Source organism: Elephantulus edwardii, unplaced genomic scaffold (assembly GCF_000299155.1).
Source record: "Elephantulus edwardii isolate Elephantulus edwardi_28Jun2011 unplaced genomic scaffold, EleEdw1.0 scaffold00044, whole genome shotgun sequence".
In the NCBI taxonomy this organism is placed as follows: domain Eukaryota; kingdom Metazoa; phylum Chordata; class Mammalia; order Macroscelidea; family Macroscelididae; genus Elephantulus; species Elephantulus edwardii.
The window spans coordinates 14,008,045-14,016,015 of NW_006399794.1; the positions used below are offsets into that span (position 1 = coordinate 14,008,045).

Consider the following 7,971-nt stretch of genomic DNA (forward strand, 5'->3'; position numbering starts at 1 on the left):
GCTTATGAGGTTTTCCTCATGGACATAACATGTCCATTCCAACAACTAAGAAATAGTGAGAAGAGTTGGGACCTCAGAAGGCTTTTAGGACCAAATAGTAGGCTCTGTGTCCAGGAGAAAACGAATATACTTACCAGTAATGTTAATGCTCACCCACAACTCTTCTGGGAGGATCTAAATCGTTGAAGTGTATTTTTACAACATTTATGCAACATTTATCCATATAAGACTGAGCTAGTTCACTCAACCATAATGTTCTCCAGCCTCTCCTAAGTTACGTAATAATTTTCTAAATGATTGTTCCTGAGTGCTGCATAGTATTCCATTATGTGAATGTACCACACTTTCTCAATCCATCCAGTTGTGGTTAGACATTTGGATTGTTTCCATGGTCTTGTGAATATGAATAACACTGCTACAAGCATTAGTATACAAATCTCCATCTGTGTTTCAGTTCTAATTTCTAATTTCCTTGGGGTATATTCCTAAGTGAATCACATGCAATTTCTATGTTCCACCTTGTGAGGATACACCAAACTGCCTTCCAGAGTAATTGTACCATTTTACAATCTTAGGGGAGGTTTTGAGGAGTACCTTAGGCTTGAGAACTAGGTCAACCTGAGATAATCTTGACCTGAGAGAATCAAAAGAACATGCCTTCAATTCTGAATGCTTCAGGGACCTCTTAATTAAAACAAGAGTAAAATCTAACTGCTAGCCAGATACAAGGAAATTCTAGAACTATCTGCATAATCTTATGAGTTTAGGTGGGATGAAATGAAAAAAAAAATTTAGCAGGCTCAAATATTGACAAATTCAACACAAAAGACTTTCCTTCCCCTCTTCCCATCTACAGTAATGAAAAACCCTGCATTTTTTCTGCTGCTGCCTGGTCTCCCAGTCCTGCTGATCCTGTGTGCAGAGTTGTAGCCCTGCCTTCCAGAAGCCTGGTTCACCGTGGAGTTTGTAAAGCCAAGGTGTCAAAGAGAAGCAAAGGGTCAGGAAACTGTCTGGCCTTCCAATGATAGCAGCATTGCAAGCAGGGGCGGGGTGGGGCGTGGGCTCAAGGGAGGGTTGGGAAGGGGAGGGGACAACTTAACATTTCTGTGGGCTACATTAGCAATCATGTCTCCTCAAGTATATAAGGAATCTATTGAGTCTGACTACAAAACTGTGTGCTCTCTTTTTTTAAAAAAACCCAAATAAACAAAACTGACTTGAGTCTCTCTGTTCTTTCAATGTTAAAAATTACAAATATTGCATATTTGTATACAATATTAACAGCATCAATCTTAACAACAATTTTTTTCTCTCATAATTGCCACTTTAATTACTTTTACCAACTTCCAAAAAATAATACACACACACACACACACACACACACACACACACACACACACACAGAGCTAGGTCCAGCAAAGGGTCAAGCATAGACCCTCTTCTCTTCTCTTCTTGGTAGAACCAAGGCCAGAGAAGCCCATTCAGCTGCTATCTCATCATACTCCTTAATGTTGAGTCCTCTAGTCTGCCTTTTTTTTGTCCTCTTCCACTTCAGTGTTTCTCTGGGACCAGTACTGGCGACATGTGAGGCAGAAAAATCTAGCTCCACTTTCTAGAAGTCATCCACAAAGTTCTGTTTGTAGATGTCATCATTGTAGACAAGTTGTCCCATTGGCTACCCTTTGGGCTGTCCTGGACAACAGGGGAGACCTAGACAGACTTGTCAGTGCTGGTGTCCAGTAGAAGAAGTCTGTTTGCAGTCAAGGTTAATGTTGATTTGTATCAATTCCACTTGGGTCCCTTTAAGCTCAGCAACAGCTTGATCTGCTGACTCCATTTTTCCATAGGTGACCAGAGGCACAGTTTCTGGATGGGCCCATGGAGAGGTCAATAACGTTTCCAAAGGGAGAAATAGCTCCAGGGAAGAGAGTGGGTGTCATGTCTTCTCCATATATAAGTAGAGTATTCTGCTTCCAAGGGTCCTGGCATTCAGGGTATGAGTCTGACCAGTAGAAAAGGTGCTCTCAGTCTCGATCCCTAACTCTGGTGTCTTGTTCCAAGTCCCTGTCCCTTCCTGCTCTGCTTCTCTGTCTCTGATTTTGCTCTCTCCTGTGGATCCTGCTATGATTCTGCAGGAGGGGAGGCTGAAGAGTGGGCACTACCACTTTCTGCATAGCCGCCCTCAAAGCTCCCAGGGGGTTGGTCACCAGCTCCTTGGTCTTCTGATTTCCCCATCTGGGCTCAGTTCCTGAAGTAGGCCACACAAAGCTCTCATACAGAGATTTCCTTTGGAGACATCTGCATGATTCCTGTAGATCATCCTCAGCAGAGACAGGCCTCTCAAGTGGCTGGAAAGTGGGGACTGGTCCCTTCTCGAGGTCCTTTATCTTCCTCTCGAGGGTTCAAGTGATTTCCCCAGCTGCTTGCCTGCTCTGTTGCTGTAACACGTCCACCACAGGCAGCTTGGATGGTGAGTGTTTGACTCTGGCTTGGCTGGCTGTGCTGCTGCCACTTTGCTTCTTCAGAGCCAGCAACGCCTTTGTGTTTGTCTTGAGTTCGTTGGGTTTCTTCTGCAGTGTGTCCTCCTTCTCTCGCAGTTTGGGGAGTATCACCAACTTGGTGGCTCCCGGGGAGGTTTCAACTGGAGATTGACCCTCAGCCTTACATTTCTTCTCCTGCTTCTCTTTCCTGTAGGTGTTGGCCTTTTCCTCCTCTTTTCTGAACTCCTTCATCCTTTCCTCAAAAACATAACCCTTCTGCTTTTCTTCCATTTTTTTTTTTCTTGTTGACTTCAGAGTATTTCTTCACCTGGTCCAAAGTGGAATGTTCAACATGCATAGCCATGCTCAGGTTTCACTGATGTTTCCTCCCATTAATGTGATCCAGGAAGTTGATGGAGTCTTTCATCACATAGTCATGGACACTGCAGTGATAACCTCCCATCTCACACTGTGGGGGGGGGGTGTCTTTGAAATGTTACCTGTCCTCAGCATGGATTTCAGGTCCACCTTGAGGTCCCTGTGCTACAGAAGCTCTCACTTAACAGGCTGCACTGGTTTTCCATCCTTTCTGTGTCTCGCTTCCCTGAGCCTCTTCTTATGAGATTGTCAGATTGATCTTTGACCCACTTTCAGTGAAAGTCCGTGATTTTGTTCCCACTGCCTGATGTCACCTTCACAGCATTTGGCCAATCACTGACCACTACATACAGATCTCAGATTTCTGCCTCCTGTGAGATTAAGTTTCCATATAACAAGAATTTTTTTCAATTTACTTTCTCTTATTGTTTTTCTTAAGTATACACAAACTTCAGCAATTTCTACATGCCATTTTGTTATTGTTGTTATGTACCGTTGAGTCAGAACCAATTCTTAGCTGACCCTCCAGAGGTTTTCAGAGGGAGAAAATTATATAGGAATAGACTGCTTATTTTTCTCTCAAGGAACAACTGGTGGATTTAAATTGGGTATCTCTAAGTTGGCAGTGCAACTCCTTTCCTCTAAGCCATCTGAGCTCCTGCACAATTTAGAGGCATTTACTACATTCTTGAAATCTTGCAGCCATCCTTACTCTTCTGTTCCCAGTTGTTCTCTCTCATTAACAAACTCACCCTTGCCTCTTATGATTCCTACCTTATCTTTCAAGCATCAGCTACCAACCTGATCCTATATTTGTGGTTCTTATAGAGCACAATGCTCAAAGCAGACTTTTCACCAGCAAAGTTAAACCTCTGTTTGGTTCAAGACAATTTCAGGGGTTACTTTTGGCTTGCCAATTGGACCAGAGGTGAGAATCTCTGTTTTCTTGATATTGAGCTTCAATCTATATTGAAGGCTGCAGTCCTTGACTTTCTCCAGCAAACACTTCAGGTCCTCCTCAGTTTCAGCAAGCAGGGTTATGTCATCTGCATAACACAGATAGTTGATGAGTCTACCTCCAATCCTGATGCCACACTTCTCCTCATAGAGCCCAGCCCCCAGATAATCTGTTCCACATATAGATTGAAAAGATATGGAGATAGGACACATCCTTGATGCACACCCTTCCCAGTTTTGAGCCATGCATTGTTTCCTTGCTCTGCTCTGACGACTGCCTACTGGTCCAATATAGGTTTTGCATAAGCACATTCAAGTGTTTTGGGATTCTCATTCTTCTCAGTCAGCCACAGTTTGTTGTGATCCACACAGTCAAACGGCTTTGCACATTCAATGAAACACAGATAGACATTCCTCTGGTACTCTCTGCTTTCAGCCAAGATCCATCTGATGTTAGCTATAATATCTCTAGTGCCACAACCTCTTCTGAACCCAGCCTGCACTTCAGGCCGTTCTCTGTTAATGTGCTATTCCAGTCATTTTTGGATAATTTTCAGTAGAATCTTGTCTGCATGTGATATACTGTTTGATAATTTCCACACTCAGTCAGATCACCTTTCTTTGGAATGGGATAAAATATCATGATAGATGATGAAGAGATTGAGATTGTTAACAGCTTCTGTTTGCTTGACTCTACAATCAACACGCTTGGTACCAGCAGCCAGGAAATTAAAAGACGAATTGCATTGGGAGAGTCTGCTGTCAGAGACCTCTCCATAGTATTAAAGAGCAACAATATCAGTCTTGAGACTCAGGGGTGCCTAATACAGGCCATGGTCTTTGCAATAACTTGCTATGCATCAGAGAACTGGACAATGAATAGGGATGAAAGAAGGGAGTTGATGCCTTTGAGCTGTGGTGCTGGACAAGAGTATTGAATATACCAGGGACTGCTAGGAGAACAAACAAGTTTGTCCTGGAGAGGGTGAAGCCAGGCTGCTCCTTGGAGGCAAGGATTCTGAGGCTTCATCTGACATACTTTGGACATGACACAAGGCAGGATCAGTCCTTAGAGAGGGATGTCATGCTTGGGAGGGTGGAGGGACAGCGCAGGACACGAAGACCCTTGATGAAATGAATTGATTCAGTGACTAGGGTAGTGGGGATAAGTGTGACAGAGACAATAATATTGGCATGGAGTAGGGCAGGGTTTAGGGATGTTGTACATAGGTTCGCTATGAGTGGCAAGTGACTGGACAGTACATAACAACAACTTTTGGTTTAAGGTCTAAAGAATTACATTAAGACTACAGTTTCAGAGATTCATCTATCCTCTATGGTCCCAGAAAGGCTAGATTTCAGAAAATATACAGATATTTAAATTCTGTATTCCACCTTTCCCCCCTTTTAATCAGAATTCTTCCATGGAATCATTGATCAAAATACTCAGCAATGGCATAATACAGATATTCTATTCTCGTGCCAAATGAGGGGCTCTTTCATTGACACAAGCAGTCACATTCCAGAGCCTCCTTCTCTTCCTGGCTCTACTTCCTCTGCTGTTCCAGGTGAATAACAACCAGTTGTTTTTGTGCCTTAGATGTCCATTTACAAGCTTTCAATACTCACATGCCATACAAAAAACTAGGAGATAGGAAAGAAGTACTCAATAATTTATTAGGCCTATTAACTGATATACCCATGAAATCATGACCCAAACCCTCCAAATCAAGGAACAAAATCATATCATGTGTTTGTTGTACATAAGCAGCTGCAACAGCTACTCCTGCTGTTGTTGTAAATATTCCATCACAGACTTCACCAAAGAAGATATTCAGATGGCCAACAAACACATGAAATGTTCAAAATACCTACCTCTAAAAGAGATGCAAATCAAAACAACTATGAGGTATCATCTCACCCCAGTAAGAATAGCAAAATTTAACAGAACAGCAAACATCAAATGCTGGCAAGGTTGTGGAGAAAGGGGGACCCTTATTCACTGTTGGTGGGAGTGTAAAATGGTGCAACCACTGTGGAAGGTTGTATGGTGCTTTCTCAAAAAGTTGCAAATAGAAATGCCATTTGACCCAGCAATTCCACTACTGGAAATTCACTACCCTAAAGAAACCATAACCACCACCCAAACAGATATATGCACACCCATGGTTATCGCAGCTTTGTTCACAATAGTAAAGAGTTGGAAACAACCCAAGTGCTCATCAACAAATGAATGGATAGAGAAGCTCTGTTATATTCACACAATAAATACTACGCTGCATTGAAAAACAAGGAACTCATGAAATATTATACAAAATGAGTGACCATGTAGGACATTATGCTGAGTGAAATAACTTAGTCACAGAAGGACAAATATTGCATAGGGTTACTGTTGTACAACGGGACTGACATCGGGGTTAAGGGAAGACTGAGAAAGACGGGATAAATAATGTATACTGCATTGCAACAGGAAACAGATGAGGGAGAGAACTGTTTAAAAGGGATACGTGTTTAGGTATTATTGTTATGACAGGAGTCTAAAATAAAAGATGCTCAGTGGAGTGGACTGGGGGGGAGGAATTGTATAAAAATGAATGGATTTTTCTTCTACTTTTCAAAGAGAAAAATGAATTGGAGTGGAGGGGCGGCCAGGGAGAAAAGTGCAACAATCAATGAATGGAAACCCTAAGTGTCTGCAAACTTTCATTAAAATTAATAAAAAAAAAACTATCACAAAACTTTGCCTATTCAGTTTTTCACTGGTATACAGCTTATTAGAAATTACAACAAGCGGTTGTTAAATCCTATCTTTAACCAATGTGAATTTTCGCCGCCCTCCATTATTACTCCTCCTTTTCTCACTCTCCCCACCATCCCACACCTGGTTGTTGTTAGGTTCCATTGAATAGAGCACAACTCATAACAACCCTATGAACAACAGATCTTAATCCTATCCTATCTTGCGCCATCCTTAATTGTGACACACTTGAACCCATTTCTGCAGTCACTGTGTCTGTACATTTTATTGAGGGTCTTTCTCTCTTTTATTGACCCTTTACCTTTGTCTCCTTTGAGGAATAGCTTCTCCTAGGTACATACTCAATACATGAGAGACAGAGCTTTGTCATCTTTGCATTCTGGCTGCACATTTTCCAAGACATATCTATTTGTTCTTTTGCCAGTCCATTGGGATATTCAGTATTCTTCTCCATCACTTGAACTCAAGGTATCAATTCTTCTGTCATCATTATTCATTGTCCAGCTCTCAGATATATAGCAAGTGATTGAAAAGACTATGTTCTGAATCAGGCACTTTAATCTTCAGATTGGCATCATTGCTCTTCTGTATTTTTTATAAATCCCTGATTTATTAGCTATGAAATTATTCTTTCCACAGATGTAATCAATCAGATTCCTATGTAATCCATGGAGTGAGGTCCATGTATATAGTCCTAGTTTATGTTTTTCATAAAAGGTATTTGCAATGAATAAATCATTGTACAAAAATCTATCATTTTCTCTCCAGTCTTATTTCTGTCACCAAGCCCTTCCTTTTCTGACTATTAATCCTTCTTCTTTGTTCCCAACTTTTGCATTGCTGTTGTTGTCTTGGATTTTCCATGTATTGAGACAAACCACAAAGAAACTATTGTTGTTATGTTGTTGTTGGTGGTGGTTGCCATCAAATCGAGCAGGACTCACAGCAACCCCATGAACAAAAGGCCTGAAGCCCTTCCACAACCATTGCCATTTATCAAATTTCACAGAGTTTCCAGAGGCACCCTGGAGGGAAAAACTCACACAATTTAGTAATTCTGTAATAAAGGTAAAATATCTTTATATAAAATAGTCAATTAAAAAAACTCCTGTAAATTCAAACCCTCAATATATGGCTGTAATGAGCTCAAAAACAGGCAGGGGGAAAGATGAAAAAAATAATTGTGTTGGCAAAACTGGAAATTTACATGGCAATAACAAACTTGAATGGAATTCCAGTATTGCACCTATATATAAAAATAATTCATAAAAGGATTAAAGTTCTAGATGTGGGTAATAAACTTCTATAACTATTTCCAAAAAGGGGAAACTTTTTTTTATTAATTTCAAAGAACATCTACAGAGATTTTGGAATTCCATTCATTCATTGTTGCACTTT

At 41.0% G+C, this 7,971-nt stretch overlaps 1 pseudogene; it reads right to left on the bottom strand.

The window, feature by feature from the left end:
• Positions 1–2,402: 2,402 nt before the first annotated feature.
• Positions 2,403–7,971, bottom strand: part of LOC102872803 — a 32,287-nt pseudogene continuing 26,718 nt past the window's right edge.